This window comes from Sus scrofa, chromosome 5 (assembly GCF_000003025.6).
Source record: "Sus scrofa isolate TJ Tabasco breed Duroc chromosome 5, Sscrofa11.1, whole genome shotgun sequence".
Lineage (NCBI taxonomy): Eukaryota > Metazoa > Chordata > Mammalia > Artiodactyla > Suidae > Sus > Sus scrofa.
In genome coordinates, this window is record NC_010447.5 from 81,173,990 (window position 1) to 81,189,926 (window position 15,937).

Below are 15,937 nucleotides of genomic sequence, written 5' to 3' on the forward strand. Positions count from 1 at the left end.
TGTGCTTGTTGGCCGTCTGTACATCTTCCTCGGAGAAATGTCTGTTCAGGTGCTTTGCCCACTTTTCTTTTGGGTTGTTGGCTTTTTTGCTGTTGAGTTGTGTAAGTTGTTTGTATATTTTGGAGATGAAGCCCTTGTCCGTTGCATCATTTGAAAGTATTTTCTCCTTTTCTGTAAGTTCTCTTTTTGCTTTCTTTTTGGTTTCCTGTGTTGTACAAAAGCTTGTCCATTTGATTAGGTCCCACTGGTTTTGTTTTGCTTTGATTTCTGTTGCTTTGGGAGACTGACCTGAGAAAACATTTGTAAGGTGGATGTCAGAGACTGTTTTGCCTGTGTTCTCTTCCAGGAGTTTGAAGGTGTCTTGTCTTACATTTAAGTCTTTCAGCCATTTTGAGTTTATTTTGGTGCATGGTGTGAGGGTGTGTTCTAGTTTCACTGCTCTGCCAGCAGCTGTCCAGGTTTCGAGCAATGCTTGCTGAAAAGATTGTCTTTTTCCCATTCTATGTTCTTGCCTCCTTTCTCTACGATTGATTGGCCATAGGTGTCTGGATTTATTTCTGGGTCTCTCTTCTGTTGCATTGGCCTGTATGTCTGTTTTGGTACCAGTAGCACAGTGTCTTGATGACTGTGGCTTTGTAATATTGCATGACATCTGGGAGAGTTTTGCCTCCTGCTTGGTTTCTGTTCCTCAGGATTGCTTTGGCAATTCTGGGTCTTTTGTGGTTCCATCTAAATTTTTGGATGGTGTGTTCTAGTTCTGTGACAAATGTCCTGGGTAATTGGATAGGGATTGTGTTAAATCTGTAGATTGCTTTGGGTCGTATGGCCCTTTTTCCAATGTTACTTTTTGCAACCCAGGGGCATGGACTGTCTTTCCATGTCTTTACATCTTCTTTAACTTCCTTGATTAACGTTTTATAGTTCCAGGCATGTAAGTCCATTACCTCCTTGGTCAGGTGTATTCCCAGGTATTTGATTTTTTGGGGGTGCAATTTTAAAAGGTATTATACTTTTGTATTCCTTTTCTCGTATGTCCTTGTTAGTATACAGAAATGTGACTGATTTCTGAATGTTAGTCTTATATGCTGCTGCTTTGCTGAATGTGTTGATCAGTTCAAGTAGTTTTTGGGTGGAGTCTTAGGGTTTTCTATCTATGGTATCATGTCATCTGCATACAGTGACAGGTTTCCCTCTTCTCTTCCCCTTTGGATGCCTTGTATTTCTTTTGTTTGTCTGATTGCTGTGGCTTGGACTTCCAGTACTATGTTGAATGAGAGTGGTGAGAGTGGGCATCCTTGTCTTGTTCCAGATTTTTGTGGGAAGGTTTTCAGTTTTTCTCCATGGAGTATTGTATTTGCTGTGGGTTTGTCATAAATGGCTTTCATTATGTTAAAGTACGTTCTCTCTGTACCCACTTTGGTAAGAGTTTTTGTCATGAATGGATGTTGTACTTTATCAGATTCTTTTTCTGCATCTATTGAGATGACCGTGTGGTTTTTGACTTTTCTTTTGTGAATGTGGTGTATGATATTGATTGATTTGCATATGTTGAACCATCCTTGTGCACCTGGGATGAATCCCACCTGGTTGTCGTGTATGATCTTTTTGATATGTTGTTGGATTCAGTTGGCAAAAATGTTGTTGAGAATTTCTGCGTCTGTATTCATCAAAGATATTGGGCTTCTTTTTTCATTTCTTATTTTGTTTATTTGGGTTTTTTCTCTCCTCTTCTTGGTAAGTCTGGCCAGAGGTTTGTCAATTTTGTTTACCTGTTCAAAGAAGCAGCTCTTGGTTTTATTGTTTTTTTCTATTGTTTTTTTCATCTCTATTTTATTGATGTCCTCTCTGTTCTTTAAGATTTCCTTCCTTCTGCTGACTTTAGGTTTTGTTTGTTCTTCTTTTTCTAATTCATTTAGTTCGTGGGTTAAATTGTGTATTTGAGATTTTTCTTCTCTTTGGAGGAAGCCTGTATTGCTGTGAATTTCCCTCTGAGCACTGCTTTTGTGGCATCCCATAGATTTTGAGTGGTTTGTGTCTTCATTATCATTTGTCTTGAGGTGTGTTTTGATTTTGTTCTTGATTTCCTCATTGAGACATTGGTTTTTTAGTAGCAAGTTGTTTAGTCTCCATGTAGTTAGTTTTTTCTCATTACTTTTCCTGTGGTTGATTTCTTCTTTCATGCCATTATGGTCAGTGAAGATACTTTAAATAATTTCTGTACTCTTAAATTTGTTGAGGTTAGTTTTGTGCCCCAGGATGTGAGCAATTCTTTAGAATGTTCCATACGCCCTTGAGAAGAATGTGTATTCTGATTTTTTTTTTTTTTGGATATAATGTCCTGAAAATGTTGATTAAGTCTAACTTTTCTGTTGTGTCCTTTAGGATCTCTGTTGCCTTATTGATTTTCTGTCCAGAGGAGTCTCCTTCTATGATTATATTCCCATCAATTTCTCCTTTTACATCTGTTAGTATTTGTTGGAGTTATCTGGGTGCTCCTGTATTAGGAGCATATATATTGATGATGGCAATATCCTCTTCTTGAATGGATTCTTTTATCTGTAGTGTCCTTCTTTGTTGTTCCTTATGGCCTTCATTTTAAAATCTATTTTGTCTGATATGAGTATTGCAACTCTTGCTTTCCTGTCTTGTCCATTGGCATGAAATATCTTTTCCCATCCCCTCACTTTCACTCTATCTGCATCTTTTGCCCTAAGGTGAGTCTCTTGTAGATAGCAGATTGTAGGTTTTTGGTTTTTCATCCAATCTGCGACTCTTTGTCTTCTGATTGGAGCATTCAGTCCATTGACATGTAAGGTAATTACTGATAGATATGTATTTATTGCCATTTTAAACCTGTTTTCAAGTTGATTCTATGTTTCTCCTTTCTTCCTTTCTTTTTTTGGTTGGATGATTTCTATTTATTTTATGCTTGAGTACTTTTCTTTGTAGTTTTTGTGAGTGTAATATCTGGTTTTGATTTGCGGTTGCCCTGTTTTTGAAGTATGTTAACCCCTTCCTGTTTCTGCTTACTTTAGCCTGATAGTCATATAGGCTCAAACACATTATTAAAATTTAAAAAAAGCATCTATATTTTCTTACTTCTCTTCCCCACATTGTATAATTTTGAAGTCTTTTTTTTTTTTTTTTTTTACATCTTCATGTGTATCCTTTTGCTGTTCCTTGTGTTTATCGTCACTTTTACAGTATTTTTTTTTTTCCTGCTTTCTTTTCGATCTGTATGCTGGCTTATTTAAGTGATTGCTTTCCAGTTGTAATTTCCTCCATCCTATTTCTTCTTACTTCTTTTTTTATTTAGAGAAGCCCTTTCACTATTTCTTTTAGAATGGGTTTAAAATTGTTGTACTCCTTTAGCTTTTGTTTGTTGGAGAAATTCTTTATTTACCCTTGTATTTTAAATGATATTCTTGCTGGGAAGAGTATTCTAGGTTGCAAATTTTTTCCTTTCAGAACTTTAAATATATCTTGCCACTCCCTCCTGGCCTATAGTGTTTCTGTAGAGAAATCATCTGACAGCTTTTTGGGGGTCCCTTATAATTAACACTTTGCTTTTCTCTTGCTGCCTTTAGAATCCTCTCCTTATCTTTAACTTTTGTCATTTTGATTATAATTTGTCTTGGTGTGGGCCTGTTTGGGTTCAACTTGTTTGGGGTCCTGTGTGCTTCCTGTATCTTCATATCCATTTCCTTTAGATTTGGAAGGTTTTCGGACATAATTTCTTCAAATATATTTTAAATCCCCTTGTCTTTTTCTTTTCCTTATGGAATTCTTATTATGCATAGATTGGCCTGCTTTATATTATAACATAGATCTCTTTTATTGCTTTCATGTTTCTTCATTTGGTTTTCTGTCTGCTGTCCTGGTTGGGTGATTTCCATTATTCTACCTTCCAAGTCACTAATTCGTTCCACTAATTACCCATTCTGTTATTTAGTGCCTGTAGCTCAGTTTGCATCTCTGTAAATGAATTTTCTAATTTTTCTATGTTTCTCCTTATATTTTCCAATTCCTTTCTAAAGGAATCTGCATTACTGTTCATATTCTCTCTTAATTTCTTGATATTCAGCCTTAATTCCTTGAGTATTTTCACTATCTCCATTTTGAACTCAGTGTCTGTCAGACTGCAGGGGTATTTTTTTTTTTGTTTGCTGCTTCAGATGTATTCTCCTGTACCTTTAACTGGGAATGGTTCCTGAGCTTCTTCAGCTTGCTTATGTTTTTCTTTTTCTTTTAGTTTAGGGAAGCCAAACTATAGTCTTGGAGAGCTACTTCTGTGCAAGAGCGCCCCTTTGTATTTTGTAGGGTGTTACTATTTATTTTTGGCATGGGAGTTTGAATACTTGCTGTCTCTTTCTTCAGTGTGAGCAGGCTGTTATCCCCAGGGTGCTGAGTGTGTTTCCAGGGAGAAAGAGCCAATTGGTAGGACCAGTAGTCAGTGCCTGGATGCTGGGCTCTTAATATCAGCAAGAACCTGCAGGAAGGTGGCACAGGATACTACTAGTTGCTGGGCCCTGGGAAGTGATAATGAGCCTAGGCATATATACAAGGTGTCCAGAGCATTTGGCAGTGGCAGCAGCTGGTACGTGAGTTCCCAGGGGAGCGAGAGCAACAATAGGTAGTGTTCAATTGCAGTGCCTTCCTCTGAGGTGATTGGAGCTGTAAATGGTGCCTGTTCAGGGACCCCTAGTGGTAGCGAGCCACGCCCACCTCTGGAGGCAGTGATAACTGCAGTGGTTTCCCCCCGCCACCTGCAGACCATGCAGGAAGCCCCCAATCTCACCTAGCCCACACAAGACATGCTGCACAGGCTGCTCCTACTTGCAAGATCCTGGGAACATGACAGAAATCAAGCATGTGGGCACTGTCTGGAGCATTCAGTAGGGGCAGCCACAGGGCCAGTGTGAGAGCAACAACAGGTGGTGTTCGGTCACAGTGCCCTCCCCTGTGGTGCCCTTGAGTTGACTGGGGCTGTGTGTGGTGCCTGTTCACAGACCCCTAGTGGTGGAAGGCCACGCCCAGCTCTGAGATCACAGTGGTGGTTTGCCCCCGCTATCTGTAGACGATTTCAGAAGCACCTCCTCCCCCTTAGCCCCCACAGGAAGTGCTGCACCAGCTGCTCCTAGTTGTGTGCTCCTGGGAAGGGACAGTGATCAAGCGTCTGGGCACTGCCCAGAGCATTTGGCAGTGGCAGCAACTGGGCAGGTGTGCTCCCAGGGGGGCGAGAGCAATAACAGGTGGTGTTCCGTCATGATGTCCTCGTCTGTGGTGCCCTCTGAGGTGGTTGGGGCACAAGTGGTTCTTATTCAGGGATCCCCGGTGGCAGTGGGCCATGCCCACCTCTGGAGTCCTAGATCACTGCGGTGACTCCCCCTGCCTCTGGTAGACCACGCAGGAAGCAGCCCATCCGCTTAGCCCACACAGGAGGTGCTGCAGCAACTGCTCCTAGTCGTAGGGTCTTGGAAAGGGTCAGTAATCAAGCGTCTGGGTGCTGTCCAGAGCATCTGGCAGTGGCAGCTGCAGGGCGAGTGTGTTCCCAGGGGAGTGGAAGCAATAACATGTGGTGCTTGGTTGCAGTGGCTTTTTTTTTTTTTTTGCCGACCCCTGAGGTGACTGGGGCTGCAGGTGGAGCCCAACTCACAAGCCCCCAGTGGTGGCAGGCCACGCCTCCCTCTGGCCTCCGACGAGACCGCCACGGTCTGTCCCTGCCACCTGTAGATCACGCAAGCGGCACCACATCACACTTTGCCCCCCACTGCCCTTACCCCACACAAGAGGTGCCTGGCACCTGCAGCCTGCCCAAGAACACCCATTCTCCCAGAGCCCAGCAAGTGGCTTCTCTCCCCAGCAGTGGCGCCGTGCCTCTCCTGCTGTCCCGGGCCTTCTCCCTGTTCCCTCTGCCGGGCATTCCACTCCCCAGCCCGTAGCACACCACTCCCTTGCCCATGGCACCGCCGCCCCCACACAGCCAGCCCCTGTCCTCTCCCCGGGACTGACCTCCGGAGCCTGAGTCTCAGCACCCAGCCCCCGCCCGAGCGGCCCAGGCCGTGGTGTCCTGGCCGGTGCTGCAAATGATCTGTGCAAAGGCTCTCACTCTGCTCTGCCCTCCTCGGTCCAGCTGCTGTGCTTTTCTCGGAGACTTTGAGGTCCCTCTGTCTTGGCTGATCTCCTGGTCCTTAGATGTCTTACCAGGGTGTGGGTTCCTTTTCGCCTTCACAGCTCCCTCCCAGGAATGCTACTCCCATCCTGATTCCTTTCTGTCTCTCTTTTTCTTTTGTTCTCCCCAGTTATGTCTCGAGTTTCTTGCCCTTTTTGGAGGTCTAAGTTCTCCTGCTGGCATTCAGTAGATGTTCCTGGCGAGTTGTTTTGCATGTAGATGTGTTCTTTGACGTGTTTGTGGGAGAAGGGGAGCGCGACCTCTTACTCCTCTGCCTCGTGATCCACCTCGCAAACATGGTTTGCAGTGGGCCCCAGTCTTAGGCCGCCTGGGTTCCAATCCTGGCCGTATCACGTACTGGAGCTTAGGCAAGTAATTCTCTGGGCATCAGTTTCCTTTTCTGTTAAATGTGAAGGAGAAGAGCGTTGTACTATTATTCAGAGGGTAAAATGAAATCTCTTATGTAAAGCACTCAGCACAGTACTTGCCATTGGGAAGCTTAAGGGTATTTCAGGTAATGAGCAATAGTGCCTTGAGGGTGGCCAACTCCCTTTTCTTTTCAACCATTTTAAATTGGGACATATCTTGAGATTTGGTTAAAATGCACAAAGAGCATGTCGCCTTTTCACTGTTATTTAACTTTAATCATATTATGAAAAAATACCGTAGGTTATTTTGATTATAAACGCTTATATGTGTATATGAATGTACACACACACACAGCTTTTTGTGCATCGTTCTTTAGGAATAGAGGATGAGTTACACCTGGATGAGTACATAAACAGTGATGCAGGAAGCATGGGATTCAGGAAATGGGATAGAGCAGATAAAAGAGGCAAAGGGATTTATTGCTCAGGCAGAGCACCTGGAAATCTCAGGATGATGGCTCTTCAGATTAAAAGAGGAAGCCGATTCCAGGTAAGAAGTGGAAGGGGCGGAGTTACCTAAGTGTCTGACTCTGTGGAAAAGAACACAGAGAAGGGACTCAGAGTTTAGTTGGTGAGTCTGGAACTGTCACAAACACTGAAAGTTTAACAAGTGGAAAATGAGGTGGTTGACCCAGTAGATGTTGGGCAGAAGGAAAAATAGAATTATGGTTCACAACTTGACTCAGCAGAGATATTTACCCAGGCAAGGAATATGAATGGTATTGATTTCACCAAACATTATGATAATACTATAATTTGGAATAATCAGAGAGGAAAGATAGGCAGAAGGAATATAAAAGTGATAGATTATCACCTTTTGAATTAGGAAGACAATAGAAAATGTCAAAATTGGCATAGCCACAGAGGCATCTTATTTAGAACTATGGAAGGAACAGCTGAGAGGCCAGGAAGGGGTTGCCTTTGAAGAGTAGATCCTGGGTTTCTTAACACACTTGATCTATTTATCTCCGTAAAGTGTGTATGCTGTTCTTTGATCAAAGCGAACTTTAATCTCATTAGGAAAGAAATTAGCATAAAAATTGAAAATCAAAAAGACAAAAAACACTTCTTCTGTTGCAGGAAGGCTTAGGGCCCGAATATGGACTCTTATCTAATGCTTGGAAGTGAACTGTCCAAGGGGATACTCGTGCTGGCAAAAGACTTTACTGGAAGGGGGACCCAGATGGAGATCAGCAGGGCGAGGGAGCCCGGAGACCTGCTCCTCCAGTGGCTTTCAGCCTCTGGTTTTATGGGAATGGGGTTAGTTTCCAGGTTGTCTCTGGCCAGGTTGTCTTGCTCGGCCCGTGCTGGCCTGGCCCCGGGTCCACACATGGAAACATGTGCATCTCTCCGCCAAGATGGATTCCAGAGCTGAGGATTCTGGGAGGAGCGTCCTCTCCTGCCTCCTTTTGGCCCCTCCCAAGTCCTCCCAGCTAGTTTTTCCGACAGCACCATTCTTTATCAGGGCCTCCTGTTGGGAGACAGCGCATACAAGAAGGTATCACACCTGGCCAGGGTGGGCAGTTTCAGTCAGTGCTCCCCCACATTTATAAGAATAGTGACTGAATTGAAAGTTGAAGCCTGACCTGCAGGGTTGACCAGCATTGCAGGACAAGGAAGAGTGACACAAAGTAATGAGCCGGACGAAAGAAAGCTTGAGCCCCTGGAGTCTGCTGGGAGGTCGTTTTAGGCATGAGAGTTTCTCCAAAGATTGCCCTCTGAGACCTTGCCTTTGAAAAATGGTCCCAGTTCTGTGACTCAGAACTGACTGCTGCGTCAGTATGATGCAGATTCGGGACATTTTAAGAATGGATGACCCTGGTAGAATTTTATTGGCTTGCAAATCATCTTTAATTAATCTTACATCCTGAGAATTGTGTGACATAAGCTAACAAATGGAGACCAGAGATAGGAACTTTTCAGGAGAGGTGCTCACATATACAGCTTTCTCATAAATTATATCTATTTCAAAGGTTGAAGCTGCAGTCTGTTCTCCAGCCTGTCTCCTAGACCATGTTAAACTTACCACATATAATGGATAAATGGAAATAAAATGGGTATCATTCCACCAAATGGGATGAATGAATTGAGAAACTATTGGATTTTGAGGAATTTTTGTATTTCTGAGTGAGGTAAAGAGCCTGCGTATTTAAATATATCCTGTTACAGATTGTTGAAGCTACATCATTCCATAAAATACAGATGTATTGAGGGCATTCTGAAGAAAAAGGTCATTTTTAAAATCAACATTTCACTTTCTGCTGGTAACTTCTCACCCTGGAACCCCATCAGGTCATTGTATTAAGGATTCTCAAATTTCATCCTTTGTCCATTTCACTATGCTTTTCCCCAAACCAGAGGAGATGGAAAGGAAATGGAAAGAAACAATCCATCTTGGCTAAATCAGTTGGAAGCATTCACAGTCAATTGCAACTTAGATATAAAGAATTTTGCTTTGTTTTATGAAAATGTGGAGATTAGAAAAAGGGAGAAACTGTCCACGAGAGTAATTCTTCCTCATTTTGAGAGCTGAAGGCTTTTTTTTTCTAATGAGGATCGCTAAGCCTATTTGACATCACACAGAATCCAGCATTGCCACCTGCTTAGAGTGGGAGCAAATCGAGTAAAAATTCAGAAATGAATGCAAGAAGTTACCCCCCAAATGGGCCTTCTCAAAGATTAAAGTGGGAAAATAAAAACGTTATTTTCTCTTGCAAACATACGTGTCTAGAATGAAATTGCTAATGTTCTGAATGTTTTCCTAAATCGAATCTGACCAGAGTCCCAAAAAATGGTGTCTAAGAGAAGGCCCCAAAATGACTCTTTCAGGGGAAAAAAAAAATCAGTCTGAATTCCCGTTGTCATAATTTAATATTTTCTTTGGTTTAATTTTTCTTTAGTTAACAATGTAAAAACAAATTTATTGCAGATCTGGTTTGTGTGTGTGTGTGCATAAAAACACTTTGCGGTTTATATAAATGTCGTCATTCCCCAGATCACCATTTCATGGTACACCGCACACCAAAGCCAGCAACCTGTGTCTTTCTCGCGAAAGTGTGGGTGGGTGGGGGAGGGCCGAAAGGGGGTGTGTGGGAAGCCCTCAGCCCCCGAATGTAATCAGATAAAGCTAGTGGCTTGGTATTAGTGTGTTAGCTTTGTCGAGGTCCCAGCATCTTCAGTGGGCCAGCTCTCTCTTCATTTGTCACCCCAGCGCACCTTTTGTGCACATAATTTCCCATTGGTATTACCCAGAGCTTGGAGTCGAGGGACGACTAGCCTCTTTGCTTGTACCATTATTTCCAGCAAGCTTGCTACATCTGCAATAAATCCTGGAGGATTTGTGGGTGGACCGAGAAAGTGTGAGTGACAGAATGAGGTGATAAGGCCTGGATTCAGCTGAAACAAAAGCTTTTGCGTCCTGCCCTGATGCGGCCGAGTCCCAGTCTCTGAAGATTTGATTTGATCAAGTTTTTGCCAGCTGTCTCTCGGAGTTCGAGCAAGTTCAACATGAAGCCCATGAGCATTTCTTTCCTTCTCCCTTAAGCTTGCCTCTGAGTACCACTGATGGAAATCTCTCTCACAGCCTTTTCCTGGGGTGGTGGTGGCGGTGGTGAACATCAGGTGTTCAAGGTGTGTCAGTTGTGCCAAGGAGCTGTTTCGAGTGATAGACTCAGACGGAAAGACAGGCTCTGACTTCAGCAGCCACAGACCATTTGCAGGTGTGGAAGCAAGAAATGCAATTTAACCTGAATTTCTCAGCTTGGTTGCAGAGCAGCTGTGAAGGGCTTTTCGAAGCACAGTCGTTTTTAAGCAAGATCAAATCCACAGCTGTCCTTTTATATAAGTTTTTCACCCTCTGGATTTTATTTTTCTCTTTTATCCAGAAACGCTTAACTCAGAAGTGTGTCTGTTTATCAGCAGTGGTTCGTCATGCCTCTGTGCGCGGGCACACATGCATTTCTACATAAAATGGAGGGAGGCACTGCGGCTTTTGAAAAGCATATTGCACAAGGATCTGCACAATCGCTGAGATATTTTCATGCGGTGCTTGGGTTTCAGGACTCCCTGCCAGGACTCTGCATCAGTCAGAATAGTTTGGGTTCCGTCTTGGTAACAAATATCTCTAAAATTTCAGCAACGAAAAATGAATTGTTATCTATGTTACGTCTGCTATGGACTGAATATTTGTGCTCCCCCACCCCCAGCAAATCCATACGTTGAAGTCCTAATTTCCAAAGGGATGGTATTTAGAGGGGGGCCTTTGGGAGGTAATTAAGTTTAGATGAAGCCGTGAGAGACCCATGAGATTTCCACCCCCCTGATGGAATTAGTGACCTTATAAGGGGATGAAAAGACTGTGGTTCGCTCTTTCCCTCTCTCTTTCTCTCCCTCCCTCTTTCTCTCCCCTCACCACCTCATGTGAGGACATAGCCAGAAGACAGCCATTCACGCCAGGAAGCGAGCTCTTACCAGACACCACGTATTCCAGCACCTTGATCTTGGACTTCCCAGCGTCTAGACTGTGAGAAGTGACCGCTTGTTGTTTGAGTCACATAGTCTCTGGTGTCCTTGTAGCAGCCCAAGCTGAGTAAGACGGTGTCCTTCATGGGCCAGCTGTGCCCTGAGCTGGGACCTTGGTGGATGGTCTGGGACATTGCTTGTGCCATAGCAGAGAGATGAGGGAGAATGGTAGATCCTGCAATGACTCTTAAAATCCCTGTTTATGGAGACATATGTCTCCTCTACTCCCATTTCCTTGACCAAAGCATGTCACAGAGATCATCTTGTCATTGGGGTGAGGAAAGATAAGGATTCCTCGAAGGAAACAGGACAGCTTGCAGGCACAGCGATGCAATCTCCAGCAGCCCTCAGTTTCCCAAGTGTAAGGAGAGGGGACTAGGTGTCTCTGGTTCCTTTCAGCAACACCGTGCAAGAGCAGTTCTGGCTACAGAGACCTGATGGAGATGATGTGGAGAAGCGGGAGCTCCAGGACCATTGCAGCATGGCTGGTGAATGTCTGGCTGGGAGGTATGTGTGTCAGAGCCAAATAATTGTGGAATGTAGGGGAAAAAAAACCCTACAAAGAACCTAGGAAAAACTGTTTTCAAATATCATACTTCATTTAAGTGAGAAATAAAATTTTTCCTTTCCATGAGGAATTAAAAGTCATTTTTAAGCCTGTTTTTTTTCTGTGGGACATGTAACACTTGTAGGAAAGATCTGTGAAGATGAATGTACGGCTTAATTCTTACGGAGAGAACACGTGTGCAACTGCCATCGGTTCTAAATGTAGCATTGCTGGATCCCTGATGACTCAGTGGATTAAGGGTCTAGCTACGGTCGTGGCTCAGGTTCAGTCCCTGACCCCAGAACTTCCACATGCTGTGGGCATGGCCCAGAAACCAAAAACGTGCTGTATAGAGCATTGCTCGTATTACAGAAGCCCTGAAGTGTTTCTTTCCAATAATGTCTCCTCTCATGCATTTTTTTTCTCAAAGACGATTGGTAAAGTCTTCTCCCCCTGTAGGCTATTTACATAACGCTGCTATGACTATTTCCACAAATGCACATGGTGCACCTTTTTTTATCCAATATCATTGATTTACAATATCGTATTAGTTTCAGGTATATAGCAAAGTGATTCATATATATAGATTTCAGATTATATTCCACTATATGTTATTACAAGATATTGAATATAATTCCTTTGCTCTATAATAAATCCTTGTTGTTTATTTCGTGTATTGCTATTTTTATCTGTTAAGCCCGTACTCTTAATGTGTCCTTCTGTCTCCCCTTTGGTAACCATGGGTTTGGTTTCTATGTCTGTGAGTCTGGTGCACATTTTCATGTGTGTGTCTCTAGAGCAGACAGTCAGGGAGTTGCACTGCTGGTTTATGGGCTCTGCCGCCTTTCAGTATCCCTACGTGATGCCAAACAGCTTCTTTCCCACCAACAGCGCTTGTATTCCCCTTCTTCCACATCCTCATCAAACTTAGCATCTTCGTCGTTGTTAGGTGTTTTTAATGTAGCCATCCGCTGGGTACTGAGCCATGTCTCATCATTGTTTTAGGATGACTAGGACCTTTTTGTATATTTTAAAAATCTACTTAGATTTCTTATGTGAGGAGCCTGTTTATGTCCATTTTTTGGAGTTCTCTTTTCCTTATGCATTAAATAATATCTTCCTATATTTTAGATGTAGAGAATATTACAAATTAGCTAAATATTGCAAATCAAAATTTTTTTCTCCTCCATGGCTGCCTTTTCATCCTCTTAATGATGTCTCAGAAGTTCTTAATGTTGAAGTAGTCAAGTTTATTAATTTTTTTCTTTTGGTTAGTACTTTTTTGGCATCTTATGAAATATGTTGACCTTAAGCTTACATAAGTAGTATAAATTCAGATAACCTTGTGAAATATACTGTCTCATTCAGTTCTGTGATGAGAAGGAATTGTGTGCTATGCTTTCCTAAAAAAGGCATTTTGAGTATCTAAAGAGAGAAATGCTTTTCTTTTCAGAAAGAAAAATTTATCTTCATTTTAAGGTCAGATTCTTTGAGTTTTGACCATTGAATCCACAGGGAAATGGCACTAGTTATTTAAACAGAAAAAAGAAATCAACCTACAAAGATGTGTAAATGCTGTGTGAATACAGTTAAGTTTTTGAAGTTGAAATCTCTTTTCAGAGACATGATCATTGGACTAGTTAAAGGGAAAAAAAAAAATTAACTCTTAACAGGAGGCAGCAAAGAAAATCTGTCAGGTACAAGCTGGAAAAATGAACAGATCCAAAAGGGTTTCGACGAGTTCTTGGATTGATGGTTTATAACGGGATTGTTTAAGGAAGTTCCGAGATTTGGGCTCTATCCATGACCTTTTAAGAGCTATGTCACTTAAGGCAGTGACTTCCAGCAGTTCCTTAGAGCCATCATTGGACATTAGTGAGGCCATTTGACCCTGACATGTCCCCAATGGCTAGTTCCCCTTTGCTCTGTGCATTTCCCAGGGCCAAGAATGCAGGCATGCATTTCAGAAGGAGGAGGCTGAAGCCCGGCCTTCAAGTTGGCATTGGAGTTGTGCATCTTGTTCCTTGGTCAGCTGAAGGAGTGGTTTCCTTATCGTTGATATTGTAGCTTCGAGGAAAAAGTAAGTGGATCCTGAGGCCAAGCTTTTTTTCCACTTATATTCTGTCTACCAGAAATAAATTTCTGCTCTCCCCCCTCCAGCTCTTTGCTATCCTCCGGCCTAAGAGGTTGGGTGCTCACCTTTCCTAGGGATCCATCTCCGTTTTCAGTAGACGTTTTGTTACTTTTATCTGTGCTCTAACACCAAGGTCAAGAGTCAGGGATATTCCTTTTGTCACTTGTGCTGCTTAATGTGGGAAATTCCAAGCTCTTAGTTTGGGAAACTCAACCCGTCATTGTACAGCAGAATTGTTATTGGTGATTTCTCAAGTGTGTGTCCTTGTCCCAGCAAGGGCTTCCATCTGAAAAGTAAGACTTGCATTTCATTCCAGGATTAATTATCCTGAGAGGAAGTCCTTTTTAAAGTAATTCTGAGCTTTAACTGCTCAAGTCTCCAACGTTTCAATGAAGTTAACCTGCTTGGCTTCAGTCACAACTGAAAATCAACATTTTCTTGTAGTCTTTACAGGGGCCTAGTTTTTCACTGCCTCAGTTCCGAACCAAACTGAGAAAGTAAAGGAGTTAAGAACTAAGAACTCTTGTAAAAATCCCATAATAACGAGCCCTGTGATAGTGCAGGATTAGAGGTGGGGGCGGTTCTGTGTCCAGCCTCCTTTCTCGTGTTGCAGGGGGAAAGAGAATGCAGAGGGGTGGAAGGGCCAGGCCAGATGAGGAAACTTCTGGCAATGCCATCTTGAAAAATAGGGAGGAGAAGAGTGAGTCTCTGTATGGCCGGTATTCTCCTGGCCCAGTTTCCCAGAGTGAGGATGAGAAAACAGGTGTTGATTGTCTGGGAGAGTCTGGAGTTGCTGCCACGACCTTGGAACTCCCCAGCCAGTCACAAAATCTTGCCCCAGTCATCCTGGAAGGGGCAGTACCAGAGTAGATTTAGACTACACGTTAGAACAGCAGAATTGCTGGCCAGCTAGCTCAGGCTCACCTGGCTGTTCCATTAATCTCATAATTCGCTGACTACATAGTCTGTGAATTGTTTGGTCCCCACTTATTATGTTAGAGCAGGGTTTTAACTGTCAGTTCCTTATTACGAATGAGGCTATATTGAAAGAAGTAGTTTAGTTTGAGACAGCCAAGCCCGCTTGCTGAGCCCTAGAAGTAGATTTACCTCCTAGGTATAAGCAGTGTTCCCCACAATGGAGTCAGGAAAGGACAACCAGAATGAGATTTAAGGCACTGAGGAGCAAAGCACTTCCTGTGGGCAGCCTTCTTTGAAAAGAAAAAATGCAAGAATTGAGTGAAGTACATGCTGTTTATTCTTCCCAGATTTTCCAATGAAACTCAACTGTTGAGTCCCATGGATCTTCTCTTGATCAGACATAGGCTAAGTGTCCTCTGGGTATTTTCAGGATGTGTGATCTCAAATCCTTTGTCCCTCTACACTTACAAAATCTTGGAAAAAAGCAATATTTTTTGAAGGGACAGGTCTGAAAAATGGGTAGTCCATACCTTTCTCCAGGTCACTGGTTCCTGAAAAGATTTTGTTCATTTGTTTAAAAACTCTTTAGTAAAAATCGTTTTTCTTTTCTTTTTCTTTCTTTCTCTCTTTCTTTCTTTCCTTCCTTCCTTCCTTCCTTCCTTCCTTCCTTCCTTCCTTCCTTCCTTCTTTCTTTCTTTCTTTCTTTCTTTCTTTCTTTCTTTCTTTCTTTCCTTCCTTCCTTCCTTCCTTCCTTCCTTCCTTCTCTCTCTCTCTCTCTCTCTCTCTCTCTCTCTCTCTCTTTCTTTCTTTCTTTCCTTCTGCCAAGCAGAGACTCTAGCTGAAATGGGACTTGGGAGACACAGAGACACAGATCTCTTCTCACTTGTCCCTGATTCTTGCAAGCCTCAGAAAGGACTCCAGGGGTCATTGAGATCCTCCCCGGGGCTCCACAGGAAGTCATTACTCTGGAGAAACAGAAGCATTTCCCTGGACTGATCCAGAGCAACAGAAATCTAGATTTGCAGATTCTGTGGTTTTTAGACCCTGATAGAATTACCTTAATTACATTATGTTAACTAAATATAACTAGTTACAATGTCTTTAACTTAAACTAACAGAGGTTATGAAAAACAAACAGGCATACACAACTAATTTTATTTATTGTAAGGATATTATTGAGGATGTCATTTACCACATCTAATAGTGTTGTCTGTATG